General features: G+C 44.1%; 1 protein-coding gene across 4 annotated transcripts in view; it reads right to left on the bottom strand.

The window, feature by feature from the left end:
- Positions 1-25289, bottom strand: part of LOC120994415 (zinc finger protein 420-like) — a 289066-nt gene that overhangs the window by 231430 nt on the left and 32347 nt on the right. The gene's annotated exons all lie outside the window — the stretch shown is intronic.

The following is a 25289-nucleotide window of genomic DNA, read 5'->3' as shown; positions in this document are numbered from 1 at the left end:
TCGGATGCAGATTGCAGACCCCATTTAAATGAATAGGTTCATGTCTGTAGACAGTGGACACGCTGTCAGCGCCCATGCATTGCAATGTATATACACACACGTGTGTAAGTATATGTATATAAATATGTATATATACATATGTGTATGTATATTCATATATATATTTATATGTACACATACTTGGGCTCCATTCCCACATCCGCAATTCCATTCCACATTTTGCGGAACGGAATTGCGGACCCATACATTTCTATGGGGCCGCACTTCCCGCACTTCCGGGTCCCCAATTCCGATCCTAAAAAAAAAAAAAAACATGTCCTATTCTTGTCCGCAATAGTGGACAAGAATAGGCATATTCTCTTAGTGCCGGCAATGTGCGGTCCGCAAAATGCGGAACGCACATTGCCGCTGTCCGTGGATCCTCAAAACACACACGGATGTGTGAATGGACCCTTAGTCATAAATACACACACACACATACATATAGATACATACACACATATATACATATATATACACATACGGTCAGTGCCCATGCATTGCGGATCGCAATGTATATACACATATAAATATATTAAACACGTGTGTTATATTTTGTGTATAAATAAATATGTATGTGTATATATATATATATATATATATATAGCAAAACAACAGCACTCTCATCAGATGGAAATAGAAAAGATTATTCACCCATGTGGACGCGATGTTTGTGTATATATATTTAAAATTCAAAAAGCAGGCAGCACTCCAAGGTAAAGGTGTATGCATGTATATATATATATATATATACACACACACACACACACAAACAAAATCATAGTTCCTGGCTAGATGTCCTGCTTTCCCTGTTGGTTGCAGGGGACGTGGCCTAACGGAACCAGGGCGTGGCCTAACGGAACCGGCGGGCATGGTTTAGCGGGTCGGCTGTGTGGTGGTAGTGCAGGGGGGGATGGGGATTGACGAAGTAGCTTCTGCAGTAGGGACTCTGCAGGTCTTTATCACAGCCAGCTTCTGACAGGAATCAGCTGTTTGTAGAGAGGGAACAAGCAGCTGATTCCGGTCACAGTTGGAGCGGGCAGCCGACCACTGACAGGAGCAGACTGCGCATGGACGAGCTTCCTCTCAAGCTCCTCCATGTCGCGTGCAGCCATGGACGAACTCAGCTGCAAGGTAGAGCAGGACTGAGGGGAAGCGGCTTATAACTGAAAGAGAAGCAGGCAGGTGTGTTTAATGAAGTATATTAGGGACTTCATTTTTTCCCTGCCTGCCACACTGTAGTGGAGAGTATTTAAAGAGTGGCCAACCCCTTTAAGTCCCTTGTGCCTCATAAAAAAAGTTAAAGTTAATTGCTTGAGTCAAATGATGAAAAGGATGAAGTCCCTTATCTCTTTGAAGCATTATACATTTACATTAATTGATGAGAAAACTGATTATTAAGAGGCTATTTGATTTTGCATCAACTTCCTTTAAAAAATAATATATAATAGTCGCTGTCATTCAGAAATGTACTTCTTTTCCCTTTATTCCTCCCGTTCCCTATCTCCCGTTCTGTGCTGTGGTCACATGACCATGTCCATGCAGCATTTTCTTATTTCCTGTGATGTGATGTCCATGGGCGGCGCAGTGATAGAGGAGTGTCTATGTAACTGGAGGAGGGAGCTATAAAGCAGCTGGCGTTGTTAGGGGTTGTGCTGCAGATGTGACAGAGAAAGGGGCAGAGCATCATGGGATTGGTTGGACACAGCAACAATAAGTGCTACATACATAATGGAAACAAACCAGAGTGATTTGTTTACATGGTCAACAGGAGTCACAAGAGTCCAAAGTGAGAAAGAAAAGGGAAGGGGAAGATGTACATGAGGTAAGCAACTACATGAGCACATCTGTCAAAAACCATAGCAATGCAGCGTCCCACTGCAGAGCGGCAGTACACTGCAAATCATCTGGATGAACAGCAATACTAGCTTCATTCTCTGGACGTTAGAAGAGCTGCTCTATGGTATCTGGATAAAGTCAACGGGTTCGGAAATTCGGAAGCCTTGTTTTTTTAGTTCCAGGGCCAGAATAAATCCACCAAGTAAAATCTGGCAAAATGGATTCCTAATGCCATCTCCAAGTGTTATCAGATGGAAGGTTTGTAATGTCCTCTTCAGATCAAGGCTCATTCTAAAGATCTACTTCCATGTCTTGGGCAGAGTTTTCTCATATCTCCCCGGAACAAATTTGTAATGTGGCTAAAAGGTCAAAGCTGGACATGTTTATTAGGACTTACCAGGTAGACATTAGCACCGCAAGAGGTTCGGCCTTTGGCAAAGAAGTGCTTACAGTAGCTTATCAGTTTATTTCTGTGCTTTTGAAGGATAACCAGCTAAATAAAAATTTGCTTACTAAAATGTATGTTTCCTGTAGTCTAAAGGTGGCCCAGCTTATCTTCCCCCACCTCCAATAAAATTATATTGCTGTATTAAAAAAAACAATATAATGGTCATTGTCCCCTGGGGGTTTTGTACGGAGTCTAACTGCTAATTTGTTAATTAAGGCTACTTTCACACTACCGTTCGGGGCTCCACTTGTGAGCTCCGTTTGAAGGCTCTCACAAGCGGCCCCGAACGCATCCGTACTGCCCTAATGCATTCTGAGTGGATGCGGATCCGCTCAGAATGCATCAGTCTGGCAGCGTTCAGCCTCCGCTCCGCTGAGCAGGCGGACACCCGAACGCTGCTTGCAGCGTTCGGGTGTCCGCCTGGCCGTGCAGAGGCAAATAGAGTTGAGCGAACACCTGGATGTTCGGGTTCGAGAAGTTCGGCCGAACTTCCCGGAAATGTTCGGGTTCGGGATCCGAACTTCGCCCCGAACCCGAACCCCATTGAAGTCAATGGGGACCCGAACTTTTAGGCACTAAAAAGGCTGTAAAATAGCCCAGGAAAGGGCTAGAGGGCTGCAAAAGGCAGCAAAATGTAGGTAAATCCCCTGCAAACAAATGTGGATAGGGAAATGAATTAAAATAAAAATAAAATAAATTAAAATTAACCAATATCAATTGGAGAGAGGTCTCATGGCAGATAATCAGGCTTCATGTCATAGCAGAGAATCAGGCTTCACGTCACCCACCACTGGAACAGGCCATTGTCAGATATTTAGGCCCCGGCACAGAGACAGAGGAGAGAGGTCCCATAGTAGAGAATCAGGCATCATGTCACCCACCACTGGAACAGGCCATTGTCAGATATTTTTAGGCCCCGGCACCCAGACAGAGGAGAGAGGTCCCATAGCAGAGAATCAGGCTTCATGTCATAGCAGAGAATCAGGCTTCATGTCATAGCAGAGAATCAGGCTTCACGTCACCCACCACTGGAACAGGCCATTGTCAGATATTTAGGCCCCGGCACCCAGACAGAGGAGAGAGGTCTCATAGCAGAGAATCAGGCTTCATGTCACCCACCACTGGAACAGGCCATTGTCAGATATTTTTAGGCCCCGGCACCCAGACAGAGGAGAGAGGTCCCATAGCAGAGATTCAGGCTTCATTTCACAGCAGAGAATCAGGCTTCATGTCACCTAACAGTGGAACAGGCCACTGTCAGATATTTTTAGGCCCCAGCACCCAGACAAAGGAGAGGTTCATTCAACTTTGGGTTGCCCCGCAATATAATGGTAAAATGAAAATAAAAAAAGGATTGAATGAGGAAGTGCCCTGGAGTACAATAATATATGGTTATGGGTAGGTAGTTATAAATGTCTAATCTGCACAAGGGATGGACAGGTCCTGTGGGATCCATGCTTGGTTTATTTTTATGAACGTCAGCTTGTCCACATTGGCTGTAGACAGGCGGCTGCGTTTGTCTGTAATGACGCCCCCTGCCGTGCTGAATACACGTTCAGACAAAACGCTGGCCGCCGGGCAGGCCAGCACCTCCAAGGCATAAAAGGCTAGCTCTGGCCACGTGGACAATTTGGAGACCCAGAAGTTGAATGGGGCCGAACCATCAGTCAGTACGTGGAGGGGTGTGCACACGTACTGTTCCACCATGTTAGTGAAATGTTGCCTCCTGCTAACGCGTTCCGTATCAGGTGGTGGTGCAGTTAGCTGTGGCGTGGTGACAAAACTTTTCCACATCTCTGCCATGCTAACCCTGCCCTCAGAGGAGCTGGCCGTGACACAGCTGCGTTGGCCACCTCTTGCTCCTCCTCTGCCTTCGCCTTGGGCTTCCACTTGTCGCCTGTGACATTTGGAAATGCTCTCAGTAGCGCGTCTACCAACGTGCGCTTGTACTCGCGCATCTTCCTATCACGCTCCAGTGCAGGAAGTAAGGTGGGCACATGTGCATGTAGTCGCTCATGTGTGCCAGGCTGCCCAGAGGTAAGGACAAGCTGTCCTCTGTGGGAGGCGTATCGTCATCGTCCTGCGTTTCCCCCCAGCCACGCACCAGTGAGGGGCCCGAGCTGTGTTGGGTGCCACCCCGCTGTGAACATGCTTCATCCTCATCCTCCTCCACCTCCTCCTCATTCTCATCCTCCTCGTCCTCCAGTAGTAGGCCCTGTCTAGCCACATTTGTACCTGGCCTCTGCTGTTGCAAAAAAACTCCCTCTGAGTCACTTCTAAGAGACTGGCCTGAAAGTGCTAAAAATTACCCCTCTTCCTCCTCCTCCTCCTCCTCCTCCTGACCCGTGCGTGCTGCAGCTGAAACTCCACTATGGCCTGCTGCTGCTCGCACAGTCTGTCCAGCATGTGCAAGGTGAAGTTCCACCTGGTGGGCACGTCGCATATGAGGCGGTGAGCGGGAAGGCCGAAGTTACGCTGTAGCGCAGACAGACGAGCAGCTGCAGGATGTGAACGCCGGAAGCGCGCACAGACGGCCCGCACTTTATTCAGCAGCTCTGACATGTCGGGGTAGTTGTGAATGAACTTCTGCACCACCAAATTCAGCACATGCGCCAGGCAAGGGATGTGCGTCAAACCGGCTAGTCCCAGAGCTGCAACGAGATTTCACCCATTATCGCACACCACCAGGCCGGGCTTGAGGCTCACCAGCAGCAACCACTCGTCGGTCTGTTGTTCTATACCCCGCCACAACTCCTGTGCGGTGTGGGGCCTGTCCCCCAAACATATGAGTTTCAGAATGGCCTGCTGACGTTTACCCTGGGCTGTGCTGAAGTTGGTGGTGAAGGTGTGTGGCTGACTGGATGAGCAGGTGGAAGAAGAGGAGGAGGAAGCCGAGCAGGAGGAGGAGGCAACAGGAGGCAAAGAATGTTGCCCTGCGATCCTTGGCGGCGGAAGGACGTGCGCCAAACATCTCTTCGCCTGGGGCCCAGCCGCCACTACATTTACCCAGTGTGCAGTTAGCGAGATATAGTGTCCCTGGCCGTGCTTACTGGTCCAAGTATCTGTGGTTAGGTGGACCTTGCCACAGATGGCGTTGCGCAGTGCACACTTGATTTTATCGGATACTTGGTTGTGCAGGGAAGGCATGGCTCTCTTGGAGAAGTAGTGGCGGCTGGGAACAACATATTGTGGGACAGCAAGCGACATGAGCTGTTTGAAGCTGTCTGTGTCTACCAGCCTGAATGACAGCATTTCATAGGCCAGTAGTTTAGAAATGCTGGCATTCAGGGCCAGGGATCGAGGGTGGCTAGGTGGAAATTTACGCTTTCTCTCAAATGTTTGTGAGATGGAGAGCTGAACGCTGCCGTGTGACATGGTTGAGATGCTTGGTGACGGAGGTGGTGGTGTTGGTGGTACATCCTCTGTTTGCTGGGCGGCAGGTGCCAACGTTCCTCCAGAGGCGGAGGAAGAGGCCGAGGCGGCGGCAGCAGAAGAGGTAGCAGGGGGAGCCTGAGTGAGTTCCTTGTTTTTAAGGTGTTTACTCCACTGCAGTTCATGCTTTGCATGCAGGTGCCTGGTCATGCAGGTTGTGCTAAGGTTCAGAACGTTAGTGCCTCGCTTCAGGCTCTGATGGCACAGCGTGCAAACCACTCGGGTCTTGTCGTCAGCACATTGTTTGAAGAAGTGCCACGCCAGGGAACTCCTTGAAGCTGCCTTTGGAGTGCTCGGTCCCAGATGGTGGTGGCCAGTAGCAGACGGACTCTCTTGGCGGCGGGTGTTCTGCTTTTGCCCACTGCTCCCTCTTTTGCTACGCTGTTGGCTCGCTCTCACCACTGCCTCTTCCTCCGAATTCTGAAAGTCAGTGGCACGACCTTCATTCCATGTGGGGTCTAGGACCTCATCGTCCCCTGCATCGTCTTCCACCCAGTCATCCTCCCTGACCTCCTGTTCAGTCTGCACACTGCAGAAAGATGCAGCAGTTGGCACCTGTGTTTCTTCATCATCAGAGACGTGCTGAGGTGGTATTTACATGTCCTCATCATCAGGAAACATAAGTGGTTGTGCGTCAGTGCATTCTATGTCTTCCACCGCTGGGGAAGGGCTAGGTGGATGCCCTTGGGAAACCCTGCCAGCAGAGTCTTCAAACAGCATAAGAGACTGCTGCATAACTTGAGGCTCAGACAGTTTCCCTGATATGCATGGGGGTGATGTGACAGACTGGGCTTGGTTTTCATGCGCCATCTGTGCACTTTCTGCAGAAGACTGGGTGGGAGATAATGTGAACATGCTGGATCCACTGTCGGCCACCCAATTGACTAATGCCTGTACCTGCTCAGGCCTTACCATCCTTAGAACGCCATTGGGCCCCAACAAATATCGCTGTAAATTCTGGTGCCTGAGGTAGTTGGTACACTAGGACGTGTGGCTGTGGCAGAACGGCCATGTCCTCTCCCAGCACCAGAGGGTCCCCTAACACCACCACGACCATGTCTGCATCCGCGTCCCTTACTAGATGTTTTCCTCATTGTTACCGTTCACCACAATAAGAAAAAAATTATTTGGCCCAATGTATTGAATTCAAATTCAGGCCTTTTTTTACAGGCACCTAACACTATCTGGCTATCTATTTAGGTACCGTATTACACTAATACGGGCACAGCAGTAACGACAGATTTAGCTGAATATAAATTGTAGGCCTAGTATTTAGGCGCTGGATGACAGGTATCCCTTTTACAGACAGAATTAGACTTGGAAATGCACGGTAGCGTATGAAGTTATTGAGGATGACCCTATCCGCACTTTCAATCTAATATACCCTTTATTGGATAGATTTAAACTTGGCCTGATTTAGGGAATTGCTAAGTTGGGAATTGTATTTCAACCCAGAACAAAAACTGTGCTTTGGCGGACACTAAATAGATTGACCAGCAACAGCAGTAACAACAGATTTAGCTGAATATAAATTGTAGGCCTAGTATTTAGGCCCTGGATGACAGGTATCCCTTTTACGGACAGAATTCGACTTGGAAATGTACGGTAGCGTGTGAAGTTATTGAGGATGGCCCTATCCGCACCTTCAATCTAATATACCCTTTATTGGATAGATTTAAACTTGGCCTGATACAGCAGAAAACAATTATTTAGGGAATTGCTAAGTTGGGAATTGTATTCAACCCAGAACAAAAACTGTGCTTCAGCAGACAGACAATAAAACACACTATTGATGGTTAAAAATGTACTTGGTGGCAGCTTGTTCTGGCGCACCACAAGACACAAAATGGCCGCCGATCACCCCAGAAAAAAGTGACTCAAAAAAGCTCTGGGCAGCCTTAAAACAGTGAGCAATTGAATAGCAGAGGTTGTATGATACACAGCTGTATATCGATCACTTCAGTAAATAAATCACTGCCTAATCTGGCCCTAACAGCAGCAGCTGCATCCTATCCCTACACTGATCAGAGCAGAGTGACGTGCGGCGCTACATGACTCCAGCTTAAATAGAGGCTGGGTCACATGCTGCACTGGCCAATCACAGCCATGCCAATAGTAGGCATGGCTGTGATGGCCTCTTGGGGCAAGTAGTATGACGCTTGTTGATTGGCTGCTTTAGCAGCCTTTCAAAAAGCGCCAAGAAAGCTCTGAACACCGAACCCGGACTTTTACGAAAATGTTCGGGTTCGGGTCAGTGTCACGGACACCCCAAAATTCGGTACGAACCCGAACTATACAGTTCGGGTTCGCTCATCCCTAGAGGCAAACGGATCCGTCCAGACTTACAATGTAAGTCAATGGGGACGGATCCGTTTGAATTTGACACTATATGGCTCAATTTTCAAACGGATCCGTCCCCCATTGACTTTCAATGTAAAGTCTGGACGGATCCGTCTGAAGCTACTTTCACACTTTTTGTAGAATTTTTTCTACAATATAATGCAGACGGATCCGTTCTGAACAGATCCCAAGTCTGCTTTATATGAGCGGATCCGTCTGGGCAGACCCCAGACGGATCCGCTCTGAACGGTAGTGTGAAAGTAGCCTAACCTGTTATCTTGTGTCTAATAGGGGGCTAAATAAATGTAACTGCCTTCGGACTGCAGGACACCAAAATTTAGGTAAGCAAAGGTTTTTATAGGACTGCTGCAGTGATTGTGTATATATATATATATATATATATACACTCACCTAAAGAATTATTAGGAACACCATACTAATACGGTGTTGGACCCCCTTTTGCCTTCTGCCTTAATTCTACGTGGCATTGATTCCACAAGGTGCTGATAGCATTCTTTAGAAATGTTGGCCCATATTGATAGGATAGCATCTTGCAGTTGATGGAGATTTGAGGGATGCACATCCAGGGCAAGAAAGTTCCCGTTCCACCACATCCCAAAGATGCTCTATTGGGTTGAGATCTGGTGACTGTGGGGGCCATTTTAGTACAGTGAACTCATTGTCATGTTCAAGAAACCAATTTGAAATGATTTGAGCTTTGTGACATGGTGCATTATCCTGCTGGAAGTAGCCATCAGAGGATGGGTACATGGTGGTCGTGAAGGGATGGACATGGTCAGAAACAATGCTCAGGTAGCCCGTGGCATTTAAACGATGCCCAATTGGCACTAAGGGGCCTACAGTGTGCCCAGAAAACATTTCCCACACCATTACACCACCACCACCAGCCTGCACAGTGGTAACAAGGCATGATGGATACATGTTCTCATTCTGTTTACGCCAAATTCAGACTCTACCATTTGAATGTCTCAACAGAAATCGAGACTCATCAGACCAGGCAACATTTTTCCAGTCTTCAACAGTCCAATTTTGGTGAGCTCGTGCAAATTGTAGCCTCTTTTTCCTATTTGTAGTGGAGATGAGTGGTACCCGGTGGGGTCTTCTGCTGTTGTAGCCCATCCGCCTCAAGGTTGTGCGTGTTGTGGCTTCACAAATGCTTTGCTGCATACCTCGGTTGTAACGAGTGGTTATTTCAGTCAACGTTGCTCTTCTATCAGCTTGAATCAGTCGGCCCATTCTTGCTTAAATCACCTTTCTTTCCCATTCTGACAGTCAGTTTGGAGTTCAGGAGATTGTCTTGACCAGGACCACCCCCCTAAATGCATTGAAGCAACTGCCATGTGATTGGTTGACTAGATAATTGTATTAATGTAATATCACCGACGGGGCGGCCTCTTGTTCGTCTGCCGCGATCTCCTGCGTTCCACTGTGGAACGCGGAAGTCGTGCGAACTCCAGGGAGTGGCGTGGCGGATGCGTTCCAGGGTGGAACGCGGAAGTCATCCCGACCAATCGGCGAGCTCTTCGCACTTCCTGGTCTTACTTAACGGCACTCGTGAGGCGGCATGGCGTGCTGTGATTATTGTCAGAACGCCTGCTGCCTCACGAACCTGTATTGGACATTCCACCAAACCGGACCCTGCTCTTTCCACACCTACCATCTGGAAGACGGACCCGCTCAGTCCTCAGACTACAGCCATCCGGAAGTCTCACCCATCACACAGCTACTGCCAATCGCAAGTACCCTTTAGGAGAGAGAGCGCTTCTCCTCTGCCTGCTTGCAGGCTATATCCACTGCATAAATGTATTCCATCTACTAACCACCGTCTATGAAGCAATAGTACTGTGGCGTACCCTAACATTATCCTTGCTGCAGCCACTGCATAAATAGTGTTTCATCTACTAACCACCGTCTATGAAGCAATAGTTCTGTGTTGAATTGTGGTTGTGTTCCTTGATCACGTGATGGTAGAATCTCTAACTCACCTTTAAGACTGTGAGTGACGCCTGAGATTCATATCTGATTGATCATATAAATCCGCAGTTGCGATCCACTATTGTAAAAACTGCAGACGTGACAATTAATGAGAAATAAAACAGGTGTTCCTAATAATTCTTTAGGTGAGTGTATATATATATATATATATTTGAGGTAGAGTTAGTTTAGATTTTTGTACTCAACATTTGTGTGTGTGCGCCCTGTACCTGCTGAGCACCTGTCATGTGTTTTATTGATTGCGGCTGCTAAGTTTTGCGTGCTTTTTTTTTTTTACTATATGAAAGATTATGTTCTTTCTTTACTACATTCAAGTTATTTTTTCTTTTTTTTAAATCTAAATTTTATCTTTTTTTTTCTCGTAAATTGTATTTGAAATGTGTTACACCGCTGATAAATAGAGTTTATACACTTGACATACTCCAATACGGTGGCCAAAAACAATGTATTCAGCTGAGGAGGCATACGCCATTCTTCCTTCTGATACGGAGTCTGCCAGGGAGGGAGAAGAAGATGCCACATTCCTTTACTGCTCTTCATCATCCAGTGATGAGGGACCCTCAAGAAAGCACCCGAGGACATCCTCCCAGAGTAATCCTATATGGACCCCACCCCCTGAGGATTATGAGTATTGTTCAGTGAATCAAAGTTAATGAATTCGAATTTGATCCGAATTTCAGGAAAAATTTGGTTTGCCACAAATCCAAATTTCTTGGCGCTTCGTGGTAATGAATCCATTTTTCCTGAAATGGTGGTAAAAAAAAAGAACTACTCACCTTGTCAATTTGAGCACAAAGAGGCCGTCACACCTATCTTGATTGAAGAAAAAGCGCCAATTTTTTTGAATCAAATGTTTTTATTAAGTTTTCTCAAGAAAGAATAACAGAAATAAAAGAATAGAATAGCATAGCATATAGTGGACGCAGCCACTCAAGGAAGACCTAGATCATGACAGACAGCCGCCAATTATTGGGCGGATCTAATATCTATTCCATAGAAGATGGAAAGAGCAACTCACATTAAAAGGAACATACAATTTAAGGTCGCTGACTGCAAAGACAGCCGAATCACCAACTAAAGTTAACAACTACATTTGGTATTGATGTGAATAATGGAGTAATAGGCTCCATATCAGTAAAATTCTTACATGAATATATTGGACAACATCCAGTGGGGAGTTGTTATATTGGTAACCAACAGGGTACCAACAAGCAGCAAGAGCACATAAAGAGACTCATTTACTGTCTGTTAACTCTTGAGAAGACCCAGTTACAGGAGGGCTTAATTAAGAGGACGCCAATGTTATCTTAAGAGATTCCATTATTAGGGACTGTACAGGTGAGGTATAACCTATCGGGAAAAATATGGGTGAGAAATCCAGGGGGCCCACTTACTTTTATATTTCACAGAGGAGATCATTGAGAGTGGTAACAATCTTTCATACCGGCAGGATGTATTTAACTCATTGACCACCTCTGCAAAATCAGGAGGAGTTTGACTCTTCCAATGGCGGGTCACAATCAATTTAGCACTGAGGAAAGTGTGTCCCACTATGGGTCTGAAAGTAGGGTAAGTGTGGTGGATGCCTACGAACAAAAGTGCTAGTTCTGGGGATGGTAATATGGCCAGATTGATTAGTTCTCCGACCAGTGTGAAAATCTGTCTCCAGAAGGTGGCAATAATCGGCCATGACCAGAGAATGGGAAACAATGAACCCATGCCTCCACATCCCCTCCAACATAAAGGAGAGGTAGAAGGGTATATAGTGTGTAACCTCTGGGGCGTAAAATACCAATTTAGGAGCGTCTTAACTCCCGCCTCATAGTGAGTGACACATTTAAAAGTGGAAGTTAAGAAGCCAATAGCAAATGACCAGGAGTCATCTGGGAATGAACGCCCTATCTCCTGTTCCCATTTTTTAAAAGGTAAAGTTTTGATAAACTTGGTTTTATCACCTAAGAAATTATAAATTCGACCAGTCGCTCCTTTCCTCAATAAACCTGGGGACTGAAATAATTGGAGGATCCCTTTATGGATGGATGGGGGTGCCTTAAGAATAGTTGTGAGGAAATGTTTAATCCTAAGATAGTTAAATATTTCTCCGGACGGCAGTTGGAACAGTTGTTGAATATTAGGGAAAGGGAGAATCCCATCAGCAGAAATGAGCTGAGCCACCTTTTCCATCCCACCCTCCCGCCATTTGGATAATGTGATGTTCTGGAGTGATGACTCTAGAGTGTATGTGTCAGAATGAGAAAATAAGAAATCTTTAGAGTCTGGGAATACTACGTGAGCTTGTAACCAGAGTTTACCTACATGCTGTACTGTCATAAGGGTAAGGTCAGGAATCTTCCTACTCCATATGATTCGAATTAAGAGGTCTCTCAAGGATCCTCCACCAATCGAATGGGATTCAATATGATGCCAAGCTTTAGTGCAATCTAATGTCCACCATTCCCTAGCTAGTGAAAGACCTATTGCGATGTAATAGTCGCGAATGAAGGGTAGTCCTATTCCCCCAGCACCTTTCCTCAAGAAGAGTTATTTCTGCGCAATCCTAGGCTTGGATGCTTTCCAAATATATTTAGATAAGCTAGACTGTGCTTTTCTAAAAAATAATGGGGGGACAGGAATTGGAAGAGCTCGAAAGGTGTAGATCAGTTTAGGCAAAGTCATAATTTGGAATGCCTCCACCGTTCCCACCCATGAAATCTCCTTCATGGAGAACTGAGCAAAGTCGGAGGACATGGTCGAGAGGAGGGGTTCATAATTACGCTTATATAGGAGAGAACAAGGGAACGTGAGCTTGATTCCTAAGTATGGAAGTTCCGATTCCTGCCAATCTAGGGGGTACATGGTTTTTAATAGTGCTATTTCACTTTGAAGGATATTGATCGGTAGGGCTTGGGACTTAGAACTGTTGACTTTATAATAGGATAACTTGCCAAATTGTTTTATGATATCTAGAGCAAAGCGTAAGGATGAGAGAGGATTCGACAGAGTAAGAATGATGTCGTCTGCATAAAGTGAAAGTCTGTGGTATCGTCCACCTATATCTACACCTTGTATGAGGGGGGAATTTCGTATGTGCTGGGCAAGGGGTTCTAGGGCTAAGATAAATAAAAGGGGTGATAATGGACACCCTTGACGGGATCAATTAGTGATATGGAAAGGATTTGATAATACCCCGTTGACCCATACTTTGGCCATGGGAGAGTGGTACAGGCTATGAAAGGCGTTTGTTATATTTCCTCTAAACCCCATCTTCTGGAGGACTGAAAAAGCGAATGACCAGTGTAAGCGGTCAAACGCTTTCTCGGCGTCAAGTGTCACTGCCAATAAGGGAAAATTTCTCTGCTCAGCATAATTAAACAGATTCACCAATCTCCTGGTATTATCTGATGACAGTCGGCCTTTGACAAAACCCGTCTGGTCATCCTTGATTAGGGATGGCCGAATGGGTGATAACCTATTGGCAATTAATTTGGCGAATATTTTTATGTCCGAATTGAGCAAAGAAATTGGCTTGAAATTTTGAGGTACATCTGGAGTTTTTCCGGGTTTGGGCAGAGTGACAATTAAGGCCGTGAGCATTTCTGAAGGGAAAGGGGTCCCTTCCAAAGCTTTATTAAAAATATCCAGAATATGAGGGGACAAAATAGGGAGAAAATGTCTATAATACTCATTTGACAGACCATCCGGGCCTGGGAATTTGCCCTGCGGAAGAGACAAGATCAGTTTTTGAAGTTCTGTAGAAGTGAGGGGGGCATTTAACAATTGCAATTGTGATGAGGAGACAGTAGGTAGATTAGATTGTGCTAAAAAATCCTCCACAAGACTAGGGTAATCATCTGGTATGGGGACACTATCCTTGAGATTGTACAGGGCATGGTAATAGGTGCGAAACTGTTCTGCGATATCTCAAGGATCCAGTAATTTAGCTGTAGAGGATGGATGTAAGAGATACAGTATTTTTGTTTTGGATTGGTGGGTTTTGATTTGGTTGGCTAGTAGTTTACCCGCTCTGTTTCCCTGGGCATAGTATCTCGACTTCAGTCTGAGCAGATTCTTAGAGTAGTTATGGGAAAGCAAGCATCTTAATTTGTCCCTCTCCATCCTCAATAAGTTAGAGGTATGAACCGTAGGTGAGGCTTTATTAAGATTCTCAAGGTCTGCGATAGAGTTCAGTAATTGTGAGGATTCTTTTTCTCTAATCTTTCTCAATTTGTGTTTTAATCTAATCAAAGAACCCCTTATGAATGCTTTATGTGTCTGCCACACTGTGTACTTATCTGAAACAGAGCCCTCATTAAAGGCAAAGAACTCCTGCAATTCCTTAGAGAGCTCCCCAACAGACTCCAGATTATGGTATAGAGATATGTCATTCGCCAAATGGGAGCTCTTGGAGACTGGTAGAGATTCTCCAGGGTCAGTGTAATTGGGGCATGATCAGACAACTGGATAAGTCCAATACTCGTGGACGTTGCGTGCATAAGGATAGGATGATCAATCAAAAACATATCTATACGGGAATATGAAAGATGAGGCGGTGAGAAGAAGGTGTAGTCTCTCTCTGCACTGTGTTGGGCTCTCCAGACATCAATAAGACCCTCAGAATGCAAGAGAGAGGCCACCCCACCCTCCAAACGTCTTGTAGAGCAAGTAGAATCCAATGACCGATCCATTATCATATTGAAGTCACCGCAGAGAATAGTTTTCCCTTGTTTCATAGAGTTAACATTCTTTAGTAATTTACGTAAAAAGGTAACTTGATGAGCGTTGGGTGCATAGATGTTGACTAATGTATAAGTGACATTATTAACGGAACATACCAAGATGATGTATCGGCCATTAGGATCCACCATAGATGAGATCATATTGAAGGCAACCGTGTTCTTGATGGCAATAAATACCCCCCTAGACTTCTTGCTGAAATGAGAGTGCAAAACATGAGGAAAGGAGCAATGGTGAATGCGTTTAGCATCCTCTTGCAATAAAGGAGTCTCTTGGATACAAACAAGGAATGCTGCAGCTTTGGTCGCCTCCCGCCAAACATATGATCTTTTCTGGGGGCAATTAAGCCCTTTAGCGTTTAATGATAGAATTTTAAGATCCATATGAATGAGGAGAGGTCCCAATTTCCAGACGAATAAACAGACAGCAAACAGCTAGCAAAACAGCCGTATGGTTAGCAGTAATACTTTCCAACAAGAAGCAAACTTGTCAGACGGATCTAACACAATAAATGGCAAAATAATCAATAAAAGAAAAAGGTACAGAGGGGTAAACACAACAAGGAAAGAAAAGGATATTATTACAGTACCAGGCGGTTTTGCCCGTCTGTGTAGTTTAGGTGGCGTAAGTCCACAAGTGAGGCTGAGAGGAGGCACAACCGGTTTGGATGTTCAATCAGGTATACTGCACCTAAATTTACAATGGGAAAAAATGCAAGATCCCACATAATTGGTGCAAATATTATCATCCAACCCCATAGCCTAATCAAGGTTACCAGTAAGACACTTTATAGGACACCTATATTTCCAACCGATTTCGGTCCTACTAGGGGGATCAAGTGTCTCGTGTATTAGATGAAGTTGGGGGGTCATTCCGCCGACGATTTCCGCGTTTCTCCACAGAGAACCGAATGTCCCATAATTGGAGGAGGTTCTGCCCCTCTTCCACTGTTTTCACCACATGGGTTTTGCCATCTCTCCGGCTGAGTAGCTTTTGTGGGTATCCCCACTTGTACTGAATGTCATTATCTCTAAGGGCGAGGGTGACAGGTTGCAGTTCCCTTCTTTGTCTTAGCGTCGCCATGGATAGGTCAGCAAACAGCCTGACTGATTGAAAGGGAGCAGGTAGCTGATCGCAATTTCTGGCAGCTAACATCAAGGCTTCTTTTGTGTGGAAAAAATGGATGCGGGCTAAGGTGTCCCTTGGGATGTCCGCACTTAGATGAGCTGGCTTAGGGATCCTATGGGCTCTGTCTATGATCATGTCAGGAACAGGTATTCTCGGCAAAAGCGATTTAATAAGGCTCTTGAGATATGCCTGTAGGTCTCGGGGTGCCACGTCTTCTGGTATACCCCGGAATTTCACATTATTCCTCCTGGAATGATCTTCCATATCTGTGATTTTGCACTTGAGAGATTCAAGTTCATCTGCCATATCATTGTGGGCATCTATAATATTATTCTGTGAGGCCGCAAATTCAGCCATTTTACTTTCCACATGTGCTACTTTGCTCTCATTTTCTTTAACTTTGGCCGCTAAGGGGTTAATCATCCCTGCCATGTCTGCACGTAGTGACTGGTGCAGTGCCAGAAGCATATTTTTGATGGAATCTTCGCAAAGAGGTTTATCAGAGGTTTGATATGCAAGTATAGGAACTGCTTGGGGAGTCTCTGACGATATCGCCCATATTGCAGTACTGACCTCCTGATAGTGGGAAGATTCCAGCCGCGGTCTCTGTTTCTGGGGGCTGGATGAGGGCGAGGATCTTGAGCGGCTTGCAGCGGCGCCATTTTCTGGGTCTGGAGTCTCCATAGCGCGGATCTCGCCTGGGGTCGGAGGGAGCGAGGGGAACTCCGCTTCATTCAAAGAAAAGGCCTCGGACTCCAAAGGAGGCGACTGTGAGAGGGAGCTGTGTTTCGGCGATGCGCTATTGCAGGGAGACGGCGGGTAAGTTCCGGTACTTGATCCGGCACCATCTTTAGCCGGGCCTCTCTCAAAGAAGCCGTCCAGATTCCCACTTTGGAGTTTAGGCAGCTGCCTCTTGGACCTCCCCATGGTGTCAGGGAGGGTGTCCAGCTTCTATCCAGGCTAATCGGGTAACGGGGATAGTAATAATGGCTCTGGGAAGCTCAATTGTGATCGCTCTGGTGCAGGAGCTACAAGATCAAGCGGCCATTCCTCTCAGCGGCCAACGAAAAAGCGCCAATTTAACGCATGATGTCGTAAAGTCAGCGCGTGTCCCAATTGATACGTTTTATTTAATCAAGATGGCCACGATGGCCTCTCTGCGATCAAATGGATGAGATGAGTATATATTTTTTGTTTTAACCACTGATAGGCTGAATGTGACTCCCAGATACCGCGATCAATGTTGAACGCAGCATCTGAGGAGTTAAATGACAGAGGGGAGGTGCAATCTCCATTCCCCAGCATTGCTCTCGCTCCATACAATGGAATGCAATTTGTTATTTAGTAATTCTTAAGAAATTGAATTTCTTGATGAAATTCAGCGAAGCAGCCAAATCGAATTTCTGAAAACTCTGCTCATCTCTAATTATGAGCCCCAAATTCCAGAGTTTGTGAACAGCTCCAGAATTCAGATGGACTGCGAGGGCTTCACAGAAATACACTCACCTAAAGAATTATTAGGAACACCATACTAATACGGTGTTGGACCCCCTTTTTGCCTTCAGAACTGCCTTAATTCTATGTGGCATTGATTCAACAAGGTGCTGATAGTATTCTTTAGAAATGTTGGCCCATATTGATAGGATAGCATCTTGCAGTTGATGGAGATTTGATTGATGCACATCCATGGCACGAAGCTCCCGTTCCACCACATCCCAAAGATGCTCTATTGGGTTGAGATCTGGTGACTGTGGGGGCCATTTTAGTACAGTGAACTCATTGTCATGTTCAAGAAACCAATTTGAAATAATTCGAGCTTTGTGACATGGTGCATTATCCTGCTGGAAGTAGCCATCAGAGGATGGGTACATGGTGGTCATGAAGGGATGGACATGGTCAGAAACAATGCTCAGGTAGCCCGTGGCATTTTAACGATGCCCAATTGGCACTAAGGGGCCTAAAGTGTGCCCAGAAAACATCTCCCACATCATTACACCACCACCACCAGCCTGCACAGTGGTAACAAGGCATGATGGATACATGTTCTCATTCTGTTTGTAGCCTCTTTTTCCTATTTGTAGTGGAGATGAGTGGTACCCGGTGGGGTCTTCTGCTGTTGTAGCCCATCCGCCTCAAGGTTGTGCGTGTTGTGGCTTCACAAATGCTTTGCTGCATACCATGGTTGTAACGAGTGGTTATTTCAGTCAACGTTGCTCTTGTATCAGCTTGAATCAGTCGGCCCATTCTCCTCTGACCTCTAGCATCCACAAGGCATTTCGCCCACAAGACTGCCGCATACTGGATGTTTTTCCCTTTTCACACCATTCTTTGTAAACCCGAGAAATGGTTGTGCGTGAAAATCCCAGTAACTGAGCAGATTGTGAAATACTCAGACCGGCCCGTCTGGCACCAACAACCATGCCACGCTCAAAATTGCTTAAATCACCTTTCTTCCCCATTCTGACATTCAGTTTGGAGTTCAGGAGATTGTCTTGACCAGGACCACCCCCCTAAATGCATTGAAGCAACTGCCATGTGTTTGGTTGACTTGATAATTGCATTAATGAGAAATAGAACAGGTGTTCCTAATAATTCTTTAGGTGAGTGTATATATATATTTTTTTTTTCTAAATCTTTTTCTCTGAAGATTTTATAAATTTTATGGTGGCCCAAACTAATTTATATGCCCAAAAATGTATTGCCCAGAACCACATATCAACATTCGATCGCCATCTGAATTTGACCCTAGTAAATGTAGCAGAGATGAAAACGTTTTGGGGACTCATACTGAATATGGTCTTTGTTCAAATGCCAGAATTGGAGTACAGATGTTTTGTACCACACTACAATTTACATGGTTATGACCCATACACAATTTCAAGTAATTAAAAAAAAAATTCAATATAAGGATAAAGCACAAAGCCCTTCCCAGAATGACCCTACATTTGACCGTCTATTCAAAATTAGGCCAGTCCTAGACCACTCCAGCGCCAAGTTTGCTGAAGTGTACACCCTAGAAAAAGACATCTGCACAGACAAGTTCCTTGCACAAGGGAGGCTAAAATTCCGCCACTACCTGCCAAGAAAGCAGGTAAGATATGGCATTAAGGCCTCTTTCATTCGGGTGTCACGGATTTTGTCCGGATGCGTTGCGGCAAACCCGCGTGAGTAGGCACGCAATTTCAGTCAGTTTTGTCTGCGATTGCGTTCCGTTGTTCAGTTTTTTTCTGTGCGAGTGCAATGCGTTTGGCACGCGCGTGATAAAAAACTGAATCTGGTACCCAGACCCGAACTCGGACTTCTTCACTGAAGTTCGGGTTTGGGTTAGGTGTTCTGTTGATTTTATTATTTTTCCTTCTAACATGGTTATAAGGGAAAATAATAGCATTCTTAATACAGAATGCTAACTAAAATGTCCATTGAGGGGTTAAAAAATAAAAACTCACCTCATCCACTTGATCGCGCAGCTGGTATCGTCTTCTTTCTTCTTCCTGCAGGACGTGCAAAATGACCTTCGATGACGTAATCGCGCTCACCATGTGGTGGTCCTTATCTCCTTATCTTCATTCAGCAGGACCTGCACTGACGTCACCAGGATTCAGTGCGGGTGCAATGCGTTCACGTCATGCATTGCACCCGCGCGGAATACTCGCCCGTGTGAAAGGGGCTTAACATGTACAAGCTGTGCAAGAGTACCTCTGGGTACACCCACACCCGGATTGAATCCCCCAGAATGCCCGCCCCCCCCCCCCCAATTTTAAATATCCAAGAGGCCGCTTTAGGTCCCTGGTAGGGCAACCACTCAGAAAGGGCGACAGCAGGGCTCTACTCAGTGAGAACATGCTGGTAGATAAGTACAAAGACAAGAGGGATGTTCTTGTACTGACCATCACTCATAGGAACATCAGCTCCCCTGGCCCTGTACGAGGCACCAAAACCACTAACTCCAAACCAGACGGCATCCTGGATTACAATAGGCACATGGGAGGGGTTGATCTTTCAGATAAAGTTCTGAAGCCGTACAGTGCCATATGGAAAACTAAGATGTGGTACAAAAAGCTGGCCGTGCACATTGTACAGACTGCACTATATAGTGCTTACATGTTATTTTGACCTACAGGCCACCCAGGAACATTCCTTCAGTTTCAAGAGGTAGTAATCAAGGCCCTAATTTTTTTTAAAGCCAGGAATGGGAGGATCCCAGTGCTTCTGGAAGTTATGGTGCCCATGTTATGCCAGGTCAGTAGTTTGCTGTGAAGTCCCCCAAACAGAAAGAAAGGGAAGGTGTGACAGGTGCAGTACTATGAAGTGCCTTTTGCGCTGTGGCATTAGAAGAATTTTGATATCTCTGACTTTTTAGTCCAACTAGACTGTCTATTACTCTGTAATTCCTCTAGCACCGTTCTATGGAAGCAGTATGTTTAAAGAGCACACCAAATGCTTGAAATAACTTTTTTATTAACTTCAACTTTTCTTCATATATAACACTGCAGCCTCCGCGGCAGATAGTCCATGTACAAAACACGTGTTGAATAAATCATAAAATGGCGGTATGCATAAAATGGTGGTTCAACTGTTCAATCTTGTCATTCAACATAAAATGGTGAATATATTTCTCTCTTCAGTATCTGTACTCTCATTTTAAGTTATTTAAGCACTTTATGATCTCTCTGAGAGGTATATCTGAGGTCTAACTACTAATAGTTCTACTTGCTGAATTTGGTTGCAATTTGCAGTATGCAGTTAGCAGTAACTATTTGCAGATTGGTTGAGTATGATCTGGTATGGTTGTATGCAATTTGGATTGCAATATGGAATTTTAATTTGGATCATGAACTTTGTAGTTTGCAATTGGTTAAACTGTAAGTAAACACATATATAACTGGTTCAGTATACAGTTCTAATCACTATATTAACAGTAGGATCATTATATAACTGTTTTAAATATCTATTTTGGCCTATCTGCTTCCATAAAACACAGCTCTTATTGGAGTGTGTGTCTGTTCAGCTCCTCTCTCTGATGAATAATGATTCCAGCAGCTCCTCCAAGCTGTGTGTGAGGCTGGCTGTGATTGGTTAAGACTCCTGCCCAGCAACAACAGTTTAACTCTATGCTTTTTGTTGTTTCTGCTGTGTCATTGAGCTTACGTCACATCCATATAATGAATCTAAAAGGCATATTATGTTTTCTGCTTCTGTGAACACAATATATATGACAGTTATATGACATCCAAACATGAAGTCACTGTAAATAACTCTGCTTTTGCCTTTAACACACAAACATAGGAACTATATTAAGGTTATTGGCAGGTCTAGCTGTATAAACACACAAGCTATATTAGCAACCTAGGACAGGTCTTAGCTGGCCAGCTACAGAAGGACCTAAAAAGGATGCAGAGTGTGTTCCAAAAGGGGGATACAAAGGGGTGGAGCTTACATATTCACTGTTCACTATACACAATGCATTCATTTGTGGAAAACACCTGTGGGGTCTAAATGCTCACCCCACTCCTTGAGGAGTGCAGTTTCCAAAATGGGGTCACTTCTTGGTGGTTTTCTATTGTAGGGGGTACCTCAAGATCTTTTAGATGTGACATAACACCTAAAAAAAAAAAAACATGTCAGTGAAATCTGGCCTGAAAATGATGCCAGTGAAATCTACCCTCCTAAAGCAGTTCTGTGTTCATTTTCTTGTGAACCCTGTTGTGCTCCTGTACAGCACTTTATGAGCACATATGGGGTGATGCTGTATTCAGGAGAAAATGGGTAACAAATTGTGGGGTGCATTTTCTCCTGTTAAAGTTTGGGCCTAAAGCAATATTTTATTGTGCAAAAAGGCATTTTTTTTCCATTTTCACTGACAAATCTTATGAAACGCCCTTTGGGTCAAGGGTCACTACACCACTTCAGCAAATTCTGACCTACAAAAACCATATAGTGCTCCTTCCCTTCTGAGCCCTGCTGTGTGCCCATACAATAGTTTATAGGGTGTTGCTATATTCAGGAGAAAATGAGTAACAAATTTTGAGGTAGGTTTTAAGGCCATTGGCTGCCATGGTAACCCATCAAGAATGCATTGACTCGCTATATGTGGGAAATGGAAAAGAACAGGAATTCTTCCATTCTTTTCAATAGATTGATTTTTTTTTTTTTACTTAACATTTTGTATGGTTAACGATGTACCATATTACCTTTATTCTGTGGTTTGACACAATTAAAACAATGCAATTTTTTCATTGCAGCTTGGCTTTATTGAAGTGAATGGAGCAGAACTGCAATACTTCAACACAACCTATGGACAGGAGTGGTGCTGCTTTTGGAGAAAAGCAGCTTAGATTTTTTTTGATTCCGGAAAACACCTTTTTTATACATCAGAAGAAATCTGTTGTAAGTCCTTTAATGAAGCTCCACTCCTGCCACATTTCCTACAATCCGAACATTACAATGTTTTCTCACTTGAGAGAATTCTTAATTTCACAAGATCTGATTTGTTGGTATAACATTTTCTACATTCAGGACAAGAGAATGGCTTCTCCCTGTGTGAATTCTTAGATGGTTCAAAACTTGTGATCTATGGCAAAAACTTTTCCCACATTCTGAACATGAATATGGCTTCTCCCCTGTGTGAATTCTCTGATGTTTCTTAAGATCTGATTTGTGGATAAAACATTTCCCACATTCTGTACATAAATATGGCCTCTCCCCTGTGTGAATTCTTTGATGTTTCTCAAGATTTGATTTCTGGATAAAACATTTCCCACATTCTGTACATGAGTACGGCCTCTCTCCTGTGTGAATTCTTTGATGTTTCTCAAGGTCTGATTTCTGGTTAAAACATTTCCCACATTCTGAACATGAATTTGGCTTTTCTCCTGTGTGAGTTCTCAGATGAATAACAAGACTTGTTTTGCGAGTAAAGCACTTCCCACATTCTGAACATGATTTTGAATTCTCCCCTTTGTGAGTTCTCAGATGAAGAAAAAGACCTGAATTTGTTTTAAAACACTTCCCACATTCTGAACATGAATATGGCTTCTCCCCTCTGTGAGTTCTCAGATGAAGAACAAGACCTGAATTTGTATCAAAACTCTTCCCACATTCTGAACATGAATATGGAATCTCTCCTGTGTGAATTCTCTGATGTCGTACAAGATTTGATTTCTGTATGAAACATTTCCCACATTCAAGACATGAAAATGGCTTCTCTCCTGTGTGAATCCGCTGGTGTGCAACAAGGCTTGATTTCCGATTAAAACATTTCCCACATTCTGAACATGTACGTGGCCTTGCATCTCTGCGAAGTCTGTCACACGTGGAAAAATTAGGCTTCGTTTTAAATTGCTTCCCATGGTCAGAACGTATAAACATTTTACTCAGTCTATATTTAGTCATCGTTTTGCCAAATTGAGGTGAATCATCGTCTACTTCATAAGGTTGAAACAAAAGGAGATGTGAATCGGAGCCTCTAATCCTGTCATCATCTGGAAAAAAGAATTAAAAATATTTAGATTGTATTATTTCATTGTGTGATAACTTAGTAACACTTCAAAAAGTCAGGCTAAGACCCATCAGGATCATGTGAGACAGGTTTTGACGATCCTTCAGGCTAAGCATACCGAGCCTGAGGCTAAGCATACCGAAAAAAATAAAAAATAAAAAACAACAAATATCCCTCTTTTTCATTCATGAATTCCTTCCTTGTTTGGCCTCCTAGAGACTGAATTCTATTAAAATTGCCTTTACAAAAATGAGCAATGTTCTCCTAACCACAAATACTGCATCTTTCAATATATACCTTGCTTTCTTTTGCCTTGGTGGCAGCTTCCGTGGCACATGTTGATAAATTTTTACTGTCCACCAATATCCATAAGTCTTTTTCAGTGTCAGTTTTATGATTTAATACGTAATTATAAACCATGTTTTCCTCGGCCCAAGTGCATAAGCTCATTAACATAACTGACCATGCCCACTTTCCCACCCTCATTATGAAACTGGAATGTGTGGTGTAAAAATACAAAAAGTGACAACATTTTGTGCAATACCCTAAATTTTGTGCAAACAAGTGCAAAAAGTTGAAAACACACTATTTTAGCAATTTTTTTGACACCAGAATTCTGGAGTGAAGGTATGATAAATCAGCGCCTATAACTTCTTGTGGACTGATCTTTCCATAGCTCCACCCATTAACTTGTCATTTACTGATCTGTACTCTCTAGGTTTGGACCCTGGCTTGTTTTACATATTAACCTCTCGTCTGCTGATTTGTCTGTGCCTGCCCTTCAAACTCACATCTGTTTTCTGTCACCTTGGCCCCCAAATACAACCTGGGACCTAGCAGCCAAGACCACCTTAGAACGGATTCTGTTGAATACCTAAGAGTAGCCTTAGTCTCTGCTGACCGGAGTGATGAATGACGACAGGTAGCTGTTTCTGAGTTTGTGGGTGTTGGTTCTGGTCATGGATCTCTGTAGTTATCATTACAAATTTTCCATTGTGCCTTATAAGAAATATGAATAGCAACTACTCCAACTCACTCATTCAGAAAAGATGAGCAGATATCTATGTAATATAAGCTCCTCCATTGGAAAGCAGATAGAACGTGTTAAGTAAACTCAATGGGCAATTTATAGAGTTAGAAGAAAATACACAAGACTGTGAAAGGCTCTTACCATTCATTGACTCGGATGTGGGATTTGTGGTTTCACTCGTTGTTCCACCATGACTTTCCTGTAAGGATCCAAAATTAAAGGCATGAGAAAGAAGAAAATGTAACTATAGTTTATTATATATCCAGGCGAAGATCGAAAATCTCTAAAAGACATGAACCTAAAAAAACAGGGAATGCTTGAGTGGCAATCAGACAGGATCAGCATTCTATGAGGTATTTTACCCATCAACAGAAATCTTTGCCATTTTGCTGCATGAAATGATCTGAGCCGATCCTGAAGTGGACAGCGTTGCTCATTACTTGGGATGAGCGAATCGACTTTGGATGAAACATCTGAAGTCGAATCGCATAAAACTTTGTTTCAATACTGTACGGAGCGAGCGCTAGAATGTATTGGTTCCACTTGGAACCGAACCCGAGTTCGGGAAATGTTTTTTTTACAGTATAAATTAATTTCTGAAGTTATTATGTGAAGTCTCGCGAGACTTCGAGAAGTAATAACTTCGGCTCATCGGAGACAATACATTCTGATACTGTAAGGCGTACTCGCTCCATACAGTATTGAAACAACGTTTTATGCAAATAGACTTCGGATGTTTCATCCAAAGTCGATTCGCTTATCCCTACTCATTACCATTATTCAGT

The sequence above is a fragment of the Bufo bufo genome, chromosome 3 (genome assembly GCF_905171765.1).
Source record: "Bufo bufo chromosome 3, aBufBuf1.1, whole genome shotgun sequence".
NCBI classification, from domain to species: Eukaryota; Metazoa; Chordata; class Amphibia; order Anura; family Bufonidae; genus Bufo; species Bufo bufo.
This window is presented reverse-complemented; position numbering and strand designations above follow the sequence as displayed.